This window comes from Pelobates fuscus, chromosome 2 (assembly GCF_036172605.1).
Source record: "Pelobates fuscus isolate aPelFus1 chromosome 2, aPelFus1.pri, whole genome shotgun sequence".
Lineage (NCBI taxonomy): Eukaryota > Metazoa > Chordata > Amphibia > Anura > Pelobatidae > Pelobates > Pelobates fuscus.
In genome coordinates, this window is record NC_086318.1 from 120519019 (window position 1) to 120534943 (window position 15925).

Consider the following 15925-nt stretch of genomic DNA (forward strand, 5'->3'; position numbering starts at 1 on the left):
AGGTAGCCATTTAATCACATATATGTAAAGCCTATGTCTAGAAACAGAGACAAATTTAAACAAAAATGGGTTTTTGTTAGTGAGGAAACTGCATGCTGCAGGTAAAGTGTCCTTTAGCTTGGACGATAAGTCCTGGGTTGCCCGCAGCCGTTCAAGTCTTCTCCCTCGGGGGTGTAGGTCGTCTTGTTGACCTGGGGACAAATTCTGGTATCGTTGTAGGATCTAGCTGTGAAAGTCCCGATGCTGTCGCCTGATTAGAGCCTGCAAGTCCCAGTTTACATAGAAGGGGTTCCGATTCAGAGAGGTCTCGGGCTCGGTGTGTCTTGCATTGATGTTGGAAGATGAGTGCTCTTGGAGTCCGCCACCGATACTGGATGCTTTTGTCTCGGAGTAGAGGCAGTAGCGGCCGCAAGATCCTGCGCCACTCGATGGTACCTTTGGTGATGTCTGGGAACATGGACAGTGTGGCTCCTTCTAGTTGTAATGGAGCCTTCTCTCGGGCAGCCGTCATTAGGAGAGTTTTGTCCTGCATGGACTAGAAGTGGATGATCAAATCCGTATGGGCGGAGGCTGGTGTGGAGGCTGGCTTTGGTAGCCTGAACATGCCGTCGAGCCGTAGCGGTAGCGGTTTCTGGATCTCCAGTAGTGGCTTGCAGGGGCTTGGGTCTGGTAAGTGGAGCACTCGTTGCCCCCATTCCCATCTCGTTTGACTCGTCGTCTGAGGAGTATGATGGCCCCTCTACCTCCAGCGCCATTTTGTCAAACATCGGGGTCTGTGAGCGCCGCAGCATCTCCCCTATATCTCGGCAAGGGGGGCTTTTGTCTGCTCTTGCTTTTTTTGCCCCATAGCCTTCCCTGTGTAGGTTGAGGGTTGTATTGTTTGGCAGCAGTTTCATTTTCTTTCTTTAATCGTAGTCTTTCTCTCATAAGGCCCGGAGCTCGAGTTGGCACGTCTGCTCTCTATTTATGATTTGTAATACTCTGGTTTTGTTTGTCTATTTATGATTTGTAATGCTCTGGTTTTGTTTGTCTATTTATGATTTGTAATATTCTGGCTTTGTGTATTTATATTTTATAATGCTCTGTCTGGTTTTGTCTGTTTATGATTTGTATTGCTCTGGTTTTGTCTATGATTTTGTATTGCTCTGGCTTTGTCTATTTATGATTTTGTAATGCACTTGTTTTGTCTATTTATGATTTTGTAATGCACTTGTTTTGGTTTGTCTATTTATGATTTTGTAATGCACTTGTTTTGGTTTGTCTATTTATGATTTTGTAATGCACTTGTTTTGGTTTGTCTATTTATGATTTTGTAATGCACTTGTTTTGTCTATTTATGATTTTGTAATGCACTTGTTTTGGTTTGTCTATTTATGATTTTGTAATGCACTTGTTTTGGTTTGTCTATTTATGATTTTGTAATGCACTTGTTTTGGTTTGTCTATTTATGATTTGTAATACTCTGGCTTTGTCTATTTATGATTTGTGATACTGTGTCTGGCTTTGTCTATTTATGATTTTGTAATGCACTTGTTTTTGTTTCTGTTTATCATTGGTAATGCAATTGTCTTTGTTTGTGCATTTGTTATTTATTTTGCACAGTTTGGTTTTTGCATTCGTTAATTAAATGACACTTGTTTAGAACATATTGCACTTTTGTTCCTTGTGTCTAAAGATTGTGTGGCTGGAGGCGGGGCATGGAGGCGGGGCAAGGGTGGGGCTTGTGGCAACGTGGGTGGGGCATGTAAGGGGGCCCTTGATTTAATTTGCCCGGGGGCCCTGAGGGTCCTCAGTCCGCCCCTGTTCACACCGGTATTGCAGTGTATTCTCACACTGAAATGAAAAATAGCAACACAAGCTGAAAAATCCTGCGGACGCCCATGGGTATCATGGAGGGAGGCCATGCTGCCATTAGATGTCTGTCACCAGCATGGTGTGCCTGCTGACAACAGACATCTAATATGCATAAAATTGACAATAAGCTCCTGGAACTCTTGTTACAGGCAGGCTAAAGAGTAACACCTCTGGCAGAGAAGGGGTTAAACTTGGTATGTGTAGCATTTCATAGCAAAACTCTGCACATACAGACTCCAGGCACCATGTACACTTTATATGAGTAAAGTGGTCGATGTGCTTAGAGTAACCCTTCAAGGTTTAAAAGATATTGTACCACCTTGTATCAATGTAAACTGGAAAGCAGCATCTCTGGTTATAATAAGATATTATAATCATTTTTGTTTTGGCCTGGTCTGCTATAATCCAATAACCCTCCATTTGTTTCTGATAATTAGGTGAAGTAACATTCTATTTCCTGCTAGCAGTGCAGATTTCAATGTGTTTTTGATCTTCATTGCAATAAACCGCACAGCCTAACATGCATATTTAGCTCTTTTCCTTTTGATAACATTTCCCGCAGGATGTCCATTAGTACCAGAATTCTTCTTTTTGGAAAAAGCTTTCATATTTTGCACTTTCTATCAGCAATTCCAGGAAAGAAAATGAATTTTATGAGTAGTTTTGAACTGTATTCAAATGATTTCTGATACAGTTATACATGTGCAGTTCTGTTTTATATATAATTTTCTCAATTCTCTCTGCATTTGGTTTGCATTGTATTGTCAAGAAATTAACTAGAAACAACTAGATTTCAAATTCCTCAGATGTGTGTAGTGTGTGTGTGTTCATGTTTCTATACAGAAAACAAAACTGCAAAAGCAAAATATGTAAAACCACACAGAAAAAGTAAGTGATGTAAAACCATACAAAAGAAAAATATGCAGGCAAACACATGGAATAGAACATTTAGATAAATATGCACACGCATGCAAACACAAATTTTTCTGCTAAAACCTTCCTCTTCTTCTATCGCATCCTTACTGACCTAGACCTGGATTTAAAAACCAAACTATCTGCACTAGCAGCCAGTAGGAAAACCATTTAAAAACCCTTGTTGGTGCAGCTGGTTAGATTAAATAGCACGCAACTATCTACCATACTAACTAATTTCCCATATCCTGCACGTACACCACCCAGCTATAGCAAATGACAAAAATAATGTGTATTCCTAACAAATGCATATTCCTAACACTATAGTGTACTTGTTCCTAGTAAACTATAGCCTCGCCGAATTTTTCCGGTGTCTGTCCTATCCTATGGTCCTCATAGAGTCAATGCTTTCCTATGTAGGCTGCAGTCACATGGCCACCTCTAGTACCTGCCAGTATGACAGCCACTAGAGGTGTGTTTAAGGAACACTTGATACCGGAGAAACTGACGGAAGCGAAGCACAGAGAGATGGACACAAGTTTCTTCAGGAAGGAAGAGATTCTTTATTGGATCACCGATCGGGACTCAGAGGGACTAGCGTCACCAAAATACCACAAGTTCTGAGCCCCGGACAATAGTGCAGGCTCCTTATATAGGCACATAACTCCTCCCATATTAAGCTCCACCTGCACATTCTCTTGACCAATCAATACAAATAAGAATTAACTTCCTGCTTGACCGCATGGCTTGTCCAGCACAATGGAGGAGGGGGAATACTACATCCTGTATTCTTGCACATGCTCCGTACACTACTGATCGTATCTTGCCTCGTGCAACCAACTGATCGATACGTCAGCATATGCACGTACACATGCCACGTGGTAATCTCGGCCTACTAAATTTATTTTTACCGAGATTCCACCACATTCCCCCCTTTGATGCCTCTTGATATTTCACAATTACTTGAGGCATCACTTAACCTTAGTTTGCATACACCGCAAGTTACCTTGAACCAGACCAGACTTAACTTATGATGTGAATCTTCAACACTCATCTTCCTGCATTGGTTCTCCCTGATCTAGAGCCTTATACTTATAAATTGCCATTATCTGTGCAGCAGCCTTCCTCTCTGCTATATTTTCTATCAGGCTTTGCACAGACCTAACTACTAAGGGTATAAGACACGGCAGGAGTAGACACAACATTAAAATCAGTAGGACTCCACCTACCACTGCCTTAAGCCCTCCAAACCACTCATACCAGCTACCAAACCAACTACTTGGATTATACCCTTTCCATACCTGAGTAGGCACATGCGCTAGTTTAACCATATGGCTAGTAAGCTCAGCTATTGCTTGCCCTTCGTCATCTATTTGAAGACAGCAATTGCTCAGGTTAAACTTCCCACATACACCTCCCTCTACTGCCAAAAGGTAATCCAAGGCTAATCTATTTTGGTAGACTGCTGTCCTCATCCTGGTATTATGCTTCGCTAGAAGATTGAGCGCTTGTGATGTTTCGTTAGTAATAATCTCAACCACCGCCTGTAATCTTATAATACGGTTGAGCATATAATTAGGGGTTCTATAACCAAAGGTACCATCTTCTGCCCACGTGGCTGGCCCATAATAATCTATGATACGCTGGGGAGGCCATTCATCATCTTCCCAGGCGCCTATCTCTATGGGTCCCCTTTTCTTCCTATGATTCACATCATACACTTTAACACCTAAAGTCTCACCTGTTTCAATCGGTAACAAGAAGAAGGATGGTTTCAGCATACCCAACACACATGCCCCTTCCCAGTCCTGTGGCAACTCCGAATAGGCTTTCTTACCACAGATCCAGTACAAATTTGCTGGGGCTCTCCAGGTAGATGTGATGGATAAATCAAACCACACATCCTTTAAATTGGCGTATCTAGCAAACGGGTTAGATGGTTCTGAGACATTTGAAGCCGACCACCAAGTTGTATTCTTTGTATCATCATCATAAGCTTTTTGCCCTAGACAAGTTAATTCTCCTACAGAAGTATTATACATTATTCCTTTCCTTGCTATGCAAACATAACCTATGATGGAGGTCTTTAATCTCCACTCAGATTTACCTCTAACACTCATATGATAATCGGCTTGTGTAGATATTAGTTGGTCAACTGCCTCAGAACCGGACATTACCTCCTTTGCTTCCCAAGGCCATTGGTCTCCCATGTTAGTACCTCCACACACATAGCAGTTGGTAACATTAAGACTACCGGCAATACTTTCAGCTAAGTCAATGAACAGGTTTTTAGCATTATGGGGGATCTTATTATCTATACTCATCTCTTCATAAAAGGAATGGTATACTTGATGAGTTTGGGAGGATACCGTATCAGTCTCTATCCCTATAAACAATACTGTCCCAGGATCTAAACCCGTCCCGTATATTTGAAACCCAAATAAATTGCCATATTTGTCTAAGAACTTATCGGGGTTATTTATAAGTATATGGATGGGATTGCATTCCATAGACTTACAATATGGGCTGGTAGGCAACTTAGTCACTATCATGTCTTTGTCTACTGTCTGTCCCCAAGTCGCCCACCCCACACAAGACCAATATGGGAAAAAGTTATAGTCTTTATTTGGGCATCTAGGACTCACATATTTATTTTTACTACTGGGACAAATATATTTATCATTAGACCCATATGTCCTCTCCCATCTAAGATCCCCACATACATTCCACGGCTTTCTACCACTTGATATCGCTTTACACGCATCAAATAGCAGAACACCCGAAGAATGTACGGATTCTAACACTGTCTTATTAATTAGGGTCCCCTGAGGATCTCCATTCCTGAGAGTCAACCAAATTGTACGGGGTTGATACTCTGGACTGAAGCACTTAGGTTCTCCTACTCCTAAATGGCACACACTATAGTCTATATTTAGGTATCTACATCTCGATACATCTCCTTTACACTCGTATTGTGAATGCCAAATTAGGGTTTGGGAAATATGATTACCTGTTCTTGTAGTCTTAATGCATACCTCACAGCTAGGAGTGTCGGTACCTCTACCTTCCTGAATATAAAAATACACATAAATAAACACTATCATCAACACATCTTTCGCCGTCATCCTCAGTCTTCGTCCGTGCGAAGGCACCTCAGCTTCCAGGATGTAAGGGCTGCAGGGAATGGAGTTCTGCTCGTCTTCACAGGAGTCCCTTCGAGACTTTCCCTGGCTTATAAACTATACGTCGGTGGGCGGACAGGCTTTATTATGGCCTTCTCACTCACGCACCAAATCCCAAAAATAATAAAATTTGTAATCCACAATAATTCCTCGTTACTCCGACTGAGTAGTGCGTTTTAACCGGATCTTGCAGGGATTCTCTGGATCTGCTGTAACTTGCCAAGAATCGACTGCTGCTGGTTTAACCCTGGAGTGATGTATCCACGGAGTCACTTCGGCTACTTTTATCGCTGTAGGGGTAGACAAAAGAACAACATAAGGACCTCTCCACTTGGGCCCTAACGGTACATTATTCCACTCTTTAATCCACACTTGGTCTCCTGGATGATAACTATGAACAGGGGGATAAATATTCACAGGTAATCTATCTTGTACCCATTTCTGTACCTCCTCCATAGTCTTACCCAACTCTACAACCTGCTGCCGGGTAATTCCTTCTCCCAACTGACTCAAGTCCCCCCTTAAGTTACCAAGTACGGGAGGTGGTCGCCCATACATGATTTCAAAAGGAGAGAGGCCCATCCTTCTGGTAGGGGTACTGCGGATTCGCAATAAAGCTATGGGTAAGAGAATGTTCCACTTAAGTTGGGTTTCCTGACACATTTTAGCCAACTGATTCTTAATAGTTCTATTCATTCTCTCTACCTTACCAGAACTCTGGGGTCTATATGCTGTATGAAGCCTCCACTTTATACCAAGCATATGAGTCAGTTGTTGTAGGCACTGATGAACAAAAGCTGGACCATTGTCCGATCCTATAGAACAGGGTAGTCCATATCGGGGTATTATTTCTCGTAGCAGGAATCTCACAACTTCTCCTGCTTTCTCTGTACGAGTAGGACATGCTTCTACCCAGCCTGAATAGGTGCACACAATTACCAGCAGGTAACGATGTCCACCCGATTTAGGCATCACTGTAAAGTCAATTTGTAAATCGGACATGGGGAGTCCCCCCATAAACTGGACTCCTGGTGGCTTTACTGGTCCTTGTCTTGCATTATTTTTAGCACACGTTACACATCTTCGTACAATGGCCTGAGTCAAGTTGGACAATCTTGGTATGTAGAAATGTTTTCTGAGAGATTCTTCAGTGCTGTCTCTCCCAGAATGTGTCCCGTTGTGATAATTTTGGACAATTTCTACCGCTAGTGATGCTGGTATGACTATTCTTCCATCTTCTAGCTGATACCACTTGTTCTCCAAATACTTTCCTGGTTCAGTCTTTAACCACTCCTCTTCTTGAGCTGTATAAACTGGAGTCCATTGGGACAGTGGAGTTGGTATAAGAGCAGCTATATGCCCCACATATTCCTGTCTTCCTGATTCAGCAGCACGCTTAGCTGCACTATCTGCCATCCGATTTCCTTTGGTTACATCACCATCTCCTCTCAGATGCGCTCGACAATGTATGATACCGACTTCTTTCGGCTCCCACACTGCTTCCAATAGTTGTAGGATTTCAGCTGCGTACTTGATTTCTTTTCCTTCTGAATTCAGTAGTCCTCTTTCTTTATACAAAGCTCCGTGGGCATGAGTGGTTAAAAACGCATATTTGGAGTCCGTGTAGATGTTCACTCTTAAACCTTCAGCCAATTGTAACGCTCGTGTCAGTGCTATCAATTCTGCCTTTTGTGCTGATGTTCCTTTCGCCAGTGGCCGAGCTTCTATCACCTTGTCTATTGTTGTCACTGCATATCCTGCATAGCGGATCCCTTCTTTCACATAACTACTGCCGTCGGTATAATATTGAACATCAGGGTTCTGGATGGGAAAATCACGAAGATCTGGTCTACTTGAGAATACTTCATCCATTACTTCCAAACAATCATGTTGACTTTCAGTAGGTTGTGGCAAAAGGGTAGCTGGATTTAAGGTGTTTACAGTCTCTAAATACACTCTTGGGTTTTCACACAACATTGCTTGATACTTGGTCATACGGCTGTTACTAAACCAATGATTTCCTTTGTAATCCAACAACGTCTGTACTGCATGTGGGACTCGTACATAAAGTTCTTGACCCAGAGTGAGTTTATCGGCTTCAGCTACTAGCAGGGCGGCTGCAGCTACGGCTCTTAGACAAGGTGGAAGTCCGCTGGCCACTGCATCCAATTGCTTAGACATGTAGGCAACAGGTCTTTGCCATGATCCCAAGTACTGTGTCAATACTCCCACAGCCATTCTTCTTTGCTCATGTACATACAGGTAGAATGGTCGTGTGTGATCAGGTAGACCTAATGCTGGGGCACTCATCAAAGCCTTCTTCACATCTTCAAATGCCGTTTGCTGTTCTTGAGTCCATAAGAAGGGGTCGTGCTCTGTACCTTTGATAGCTGCGTACAGAGGTTTTGCCAGTATCGCGTAGCTGGGAATCCATATCCTACAGAAGCCTGCTGCCCCCAAGAATTCTCGCACTTGTCTTCTATTCTTGGGTATCGGTATTTGGCACACAGCTTCTTTTCTCTCTGGCCCCATAATTCTTTGACCTTCAGAGATATGGAATCCCAGATATTTGACAGTTGGCAAACACAACTGAGCCTTCTTTCTAGACACCTTGTATCCTGCCTTCCAGAGAATGTGTAGTAGATCGTGCGTTGCTTGCTGACAGATTTCTTTTGTAACTGCTGCTATCAACAAGTCATCTACATACTGTAACAATACACACTCTCCTGGGATGGACTCGAAATCCAGTAGATCTTGACTTAGAGCTGAACCAAATAGGGTAGGTGAATTTTTAAACCCTTGGGGCAGTCTTGTCCAAGTCATTTGGCGTTTTGAGCCCGTTACAGCGTTCTCCCATTGGAAAGCGAAGATACATTGACTTTCTGCGGCAATTCGGAGGCAAAAGAAGGCATCTTTGAGGTCTAAGACTGTAAAGTAAGTAGCCCCGCCCGGAATTAAAGCAAGCAGGTTATATGGATTGGGTACAACTGGATGTATACTAACAACCGCATCATTGACTGCTCTCAAGTCCTGCACAGGTCGATACTCATCTGTACCGGGCTTTTGAACAGGCAGCAATGGGGTGTTCCAGGGGGAAGTACAGAATTTTAGGATACCATACCGTATGAACTTATCCAGATAAGATTGGATGTTCTTCTTAGCCTTCTGCGGGATGTGATATTGTCTTAGGCTCACTGGATAAACCCCAAGTTTTAGTTCAATTTTAATAGGTGGAATATTGCGGGCCAGTCCTGGTGGGTTGTTCTCTGCCCAAACTCCTGGTATGTTGAATAATGACTCATCACTCCTAGGGTTTTGGCTAGTCAACGCTGTATAAAGTCGCCACTCTTCTTCCTTTGGTACGGATAATGTCATAATACCTGAAGGTCCATTAAACTTTAAGGATGTTGTTCCATTTGGTAGGAACGTAATCTGCGCTTGTAATTTTGATAGCATATCACGTCCCAGCAATTGGACTGGACATTCAGGCATATAAAGGAATTGATGTTTTACTACGTGGCCTCCCAATGTACAGAGTCGACTTTTAAGAACCGGTTTTTCAGCACTTCTTCCAGTTGCTCCTATTACAGTAATAGTCCTTCCAGATGGAGGAGCAACTAGATTAGTCACCACTGAATGTTCAGCACCAGTGTCGATCATGAACGCACTCCTTTTTCCCCCTATTGATACATCGACCATAGGCTCCGCTCGACCAAGGGGGATGGAGCCCGGTCGGTATCAATAGTCCTCCATGACCGTGTCAGCCAATCCCACAAAGTCCCTGCCTTCTCTATCGCGGGACCTTTGCGCTGCTGGGATATACCTATCTTCCCTAACACTTCCTCTGTTCCCATTACTCCCTCTATTACCATTACTCCCTCCGGGGCCTCCTCTACCTCTCGCTCTGCCTCTAAAGTTTCCGTAACCTGCCCTAGGTTGGTCTCTCTCGTACTGCTCTCTTTGTGGACATTCGTTCCTCCAATGCCCTTCTTCCTTGCAATACGCGCACTGATTCCTACTCAAAGGCTCCCTACTCCATCTACTATCGCCTCTATCTGGGCCCCGTCTATCTACGCCTGCGATCGCTACCGCTAGCATGTCTGCCTTTCTACGCATCTTGCGCTCTTCCTCTTTCTTACTTTCTGTTTCCTTATTCATATATACCTTATTCGCTACCTCCATTAGTTGGGTGATGGACATACCTGCAAACCCTTCTAACTTCTGTAGCTTGCGCTTAATATCTCCGTAAGCTTGGCTGACAAAGGCGGAGTTCACCATTCGGGAATTATCTGCGTCTTCCGGATTAAAGGGGGTATACAAGCGGTATGCCTCCAATAATCGGTCATAAAAGACACTGGGCGCTTCATCGCTTTTCTGAATCACCTCAACTGTCTTTGACATATTAATGGCTTTCTTTCCTCCGGCTTTCATGCCAGCAATTATAGCGTCTCTATAGGCTCTGAGTTGAACCATATCAGCACCATTTACATTCCAATCGGGATCGGTGTTGGGATAATGTGTTGCGGCCCATGCTGATGGATTGGCTTGGTTTAAAGTACGGGCTTTATCCTCTAGTGCTTTAATGGCCGCTTGATTAATTCTTGTCCTTTCCTCATTGTTGAATAAAGTCATTAATAATTGCTGGCAATCAGCCCATGTCGGGTTATGTGTCTGTACTATTGAGGTGAACAGATCAGTCATAGCTTGTGGTTTCTCAGTATACGAGGAATTGTGGGTCTTCCAATTTAAGAGATCGGTTGTCGTGAACGGGACATATACAAAGACTGGGTCAGCATGTGCCATTTGGCCTGCGGCATCGATATAGGCTGGCCCAGGATTCAGACGAAGAGGCATCTGATAGTGTTTTAATTGTTGGGCACCGGTCAGTTGTCGGGTCTGTATGGGGCTACGTGGAGGGGCGTCAGTCATAGGTTCCAGTCGGGGAGAAATAGGGTATGGGGATGTGGGAGCTTGGTTTTGGGAAAAGGTTGTAAATAAAACACTTCGAGTCGAGCTAGATGAAGCTTGACCGGAAGTCTGAAGTGGCGCCAAATCAGGATATTCGGATTTAATGGGGGTTGGTTCTGATTCCGGAAGGGGAGATTTAGTACGAGAGGGGGTGGATTCTGTACTGGAGGAGGAAGCGGAAGTGGATGAGGGTAATGAGGGAAGGGTTGCAGGACTTCCTGCATTTGCGTCACTTCCTCTTAACGGAAAGTAAGGGGGCGGCAAAGGGATCTCGGACTCAGGGGGTGTGTCCAAAATGGGCCTAACACCAGTCCTAGTGGACAAACAAGTCCTAGCTACCATGAGGCGACATTGCTCCTCGTGGCATGTCTGGAGCCATTTTGGCGAGTCATTTACGGCCTGTCTCCAACAATCAATATAAGGAAACTGGCCGTAGAGTTCAGGCCTACCCGATACAGCCACGTGTAAGCGCTGTACCAGAGTTGGATCCAAACTGCCACGTGGCGGCCATGCCGCAACCAAAGTAGGCCACTCCCTAGTACACAAAGTGACCAAACGTACAGGAGACATTTTAACCCCAAAATCACATGTCTTGAATCCCTTTTTAAAATTCTTCACCATACAACCTAAGGGATCCGGAATCGTTGACTGCGACGCGCCCATACTTATCAATGGAACGTCGCTGACAACGAATACTATGCACGCGTACTATTCAACAGTCACACCCGTTTCCTCTGGCAACAGCACCACGTGGTATAGTTACCAAGTGAAACGTATACAATAACACAATAAACACTCAGGGAATTCCCGTACACACACAGCTGTTACACCAGTCACTAAATAATCAATATTATGCCCTTTGGCGTAACTATACAGTCACCCACGCTATAATTCTCTATATACGAATTACCCGTCTATAACACACCCCAGTAACATCGTCTTTTACAAATAGCGGTTACAGTACGGTTAGCATAGGTCAAAGCACAAGTTAAGGTCACAATACAATTATTAGTGGTTATGGTGTTAAACATGCAATGGACGACAATGATTAGTACTTATATACAGTGTCAGTAAATATACAGGGTTATGGTACCGTGCACTATAATACAGCAACACACTATTAACACTCTCGCTAGATGGCTGAGCTCGCGCTATCTAACAAGATATACACTTTACTAAACAATCTTTATCACATTTACAATTCCCAACTAAACTATTGGCCAGTACCTTGATGGACTACCTAAAACTATATACACCCGTTTTGGTTAGCCACACTGCCCAAGCACCACATATAGCGAGCTAGAGGACCGAATTTACACAGGCGCCTCTTAGTCGATTACTATCAAAAATCTAGTGGGTTCCAAATTTACACGCCTTCCCACTTAGCCAAGATAGGTTGAGAGCTAGCGAACCGAATTTACACAGGCGCCGCTTAGTCTCCCGGTCCCTCCGACCTAGCGAACGTAATATACACCCTAGAACGCTAGTCTAGACAAGACACCGGTGTCCGGCTAGGGCTATTTACACAGGACCCCGCCTGACTAACCAAATCAAACGGTCTGACTAAAGAGCGTTCGATTGAGCGGTGCGCCTTCGCTCCTTCCCTCCGACAGAGGGGGCAGATTCCATACACAATTCAAACCCCTTATGGGCCTACCGCACAATCGGTATACCCCTAGTGGGTCTGCCGTCTAAAACAGCAGTTGTCTTACCTCCTCGTTCCTGAACCTGAGTTCACACTCATCGACGGGGACACCCCAGCACTTCTCACGTAGAGGCCGATGATCTCCTGGACAACAGACCAGTGGCGCCGAGACGAAGGGAGGTCCACGCAGAAGTTCAGGGGTGCAGCCGTAGAGAACGTGGGCAAAGATAGACCGTCTCACGCCTCTGCCTCTCAGCTACCGTTGAACGATGAGCTTTCCGGCCAATGCACCAAATGATACCGGAGAAACTGACGGAAGCGAAGCACAGAGAGATGGACACAGGTTTCTTCAGGAAGGAAGAGATTCTTTATTGGATCACCGATCGGGACTCAGAGGGACTAGCGTCACCAAAATACCACAAGTTCTGAGCCCCGGACAATAGTGCAGGCTCCTTATATAGGCACATAACTCCTCCCATATTAAGCTCCACCCGCACATTCTCTTGACCAATCAATACAAATAAGAATTAACTTCCTGCTTGACCGCATGGCTTGTCCAGCACAATGGAGGAGGGGGAATACTACATCCTGTATTCTTGCACATGCTCCGTACACTACTGATCGTATCTTGCCTCGTGCAACCAACTGATCGATACGTCAGCATATGCACGTACACATGCCACGTGGTAATCTCGGCCTACTAAATTTATTTTTACCGAGATTCCACCACACACTTAATGTTAGGAATACAAATCTGTGATTTTAGGAACTCCACATTTGGCACTGAAATGGTTAAAAACCTTCTTAGGTAATTTGTTTACAGTGTCTAGGCTCTCTCTGCACTGCTCACCTCCTCCCCAGCTGCTTTAACGAAGGAGGCAAGGCATCGTCCGGCAGAGTCCAATGCTCATCATAGAGAAGCATAGGTGACCTAATAAGCATGCATGGCAAGCACCGTACACATGTCCATTGGAAAGCATTAAATCAATGCCTTCCTATGGGGCTCCTGTGTCACATGACTGTGTTTTAATCAGTCTGTGCTGCAGAAGCGCCTCTAGTGGATGTCAGTGTGACAGGCACTAGACGAGGAATTAACCCTCAATGTAAACATTACAATTTCTTAAACTAAAATGTTTTATATTACAAGGTCAAGGGGACAGAGGAACTGCACCCAGACCATTTCATTAAGATGAAGTGGTCTGGGTGAATATAGTATTCCTTTAACCTAAGAAAACCTAAGAAACTGCAATACTTTATATTGCATGAAGAAACCTACAGGACCACAGCTCCCAGGCCACTTCATTGACTGTAGTGGTGACTTTAGTGGTCCTTTAAGTATTCAGTAGCCAATGTGGCCTACTTTTGTCACCCATTTTCTTATAGTTATATCAGTTCTCTATGAAGTTGCCCAAAAAACCTAATTTATCAATTTACTTTTAAAATAAAAAAATAAAAAAACCCAGTTATATAGTTATTTTTGGCTCATCTTTTAATCGAAAAAAAACAAAACAAAACACAAGTACTAGGCAGAAGGAAAAAACATTACATTTTTCTTTATGCATTCTAGAGTCTGGTAACATGGTCTTAGAAATGGGAAATCTGCCTTGCCTAATCTCACATCACATGAACTATTGAACAATAGTTATTTGCTTTAATGACAGTCATTTCATAGTATTGATTTGTGTAAATGGAACTGGGGAGAATGGAACAGTGTTTGGCTGTGCCTTAGGCTGTAGAATTATTAGAGAGACTACAAAGCCATTGCAACGATCCATGCCTTTTGAACAGCACAAGTAGCTCGGTTTTAAGTGAATGCATCATTTAATTCATTCTTCTTTCTGATCCATTGGTTAATTCACCTTGCCTTCATGCCATGCAATATCACACATAGTATCTGAAGACAATCTGTTACTTGACAATGTGTAGGAATTGAATTATCTTTGGGCTTGGAGTGTAGTTTTTCAAAATGGGTGATAATTTTAGTGCATGTGACATGTTTCAATCGAAAGTCTAGTTAAAGAGTTACTCCAAGCACCATGACCACTTCAGTCATTGTGCTTGGAGTCTGTATTTTGTGCCGTGTTTAAGGAAGAAATGCTGCACATACAAAGACTTTGCTGCAGAGTCACCTCTTGCAGCGTCATTAGAAGTCCAGAACAAGAGTTAAAAGCTGCTGTTTGTGTACAAAAGGTGTCTGTTTTCAGCACCAAAAGGAGGCGTGAAATGCATGCTAATGGAACTAACTGAATCTCTCAAGGAGCTACAAAAGGACACTAAAGTACAGGGACATATATAAGGACTGAGGAAGCATATTCGGTGAAACGTGTGTGTTTTTTTTTTTTTTTTTTTAAACTGTACCCTGAGGAATTTAACATTTGGAATATTTTATGAAATTTGTTTTATTGATTGTGGTTTAAAAAATATCAATTTTTGAATTATACATTGGAGTTTCTCCTGCATTGGGATCACAGAGGGAGCCAACCCCAAAAGTGGACGCACTGCGATATCATAAGAGGCTAAATATGGCTCAGGAACACATGAGTGGTTTTCCAAATATTTCTTTATTTTCAAATTTCTTAAAGATATACTACACTATATATTCTCATCTGTGTCTGTCCTTGAGGTTTTGTGGCAACAAGAAAAGAGAGCAGTCCTCCTAAGACTCCAAGGTTGGGCTCTGGTACATGTGAGTGGGCATTTAATAGTTTTTTTTTTAAATACAAAATTTATTTTATACATGCTATACTGCTATGTGCCATTTTCTGTTCTGTTTTTGAGCTTTACAACTTCCTTGGACATTTCTGCTGCTGTTGGGTATATATCATATTTGTATTGGCACTTTATGAAAGTTGCACTCTAAAAGGGATTTGTATACATATTGATACTTTATTGGAAGTATAATCCTTTTTTTTAATTTATTTTATTTGCATGATACTGGAAGCACAATTGCAGAAAAAAATGTTTTATACTTTGACACTTGTTTTATACACCTGTGTAATGTTCATTTGAAGCGCTGCACTAAGTGATTATATTTTAGTGTGTTTTTATTAGTGTTTTAAGGTAACATTTAACAGTGCCATCTCCTTCTAATGCAGGTTGCTTTGTAGGTTAGATCACTCAATGTTGTCACTATGTACATACATACATTTGGCAGGGAATTATTTTTCTGGAGTGGGGGTGATGTCTAATAAGACATGTTTCTGGTGCATTTATTTTTGTGCAGTAGCTATGAAGATTTGAGCATGCAAAAATTACAGCAAATGAGTGAGGCCAAATGCAATAAAGTTGAATTGGTGCCTGGAATGTTTCTGTAAGTGGTCTTATTACTTTTTACATACACTTTGTATTTAAAATGACAATACAG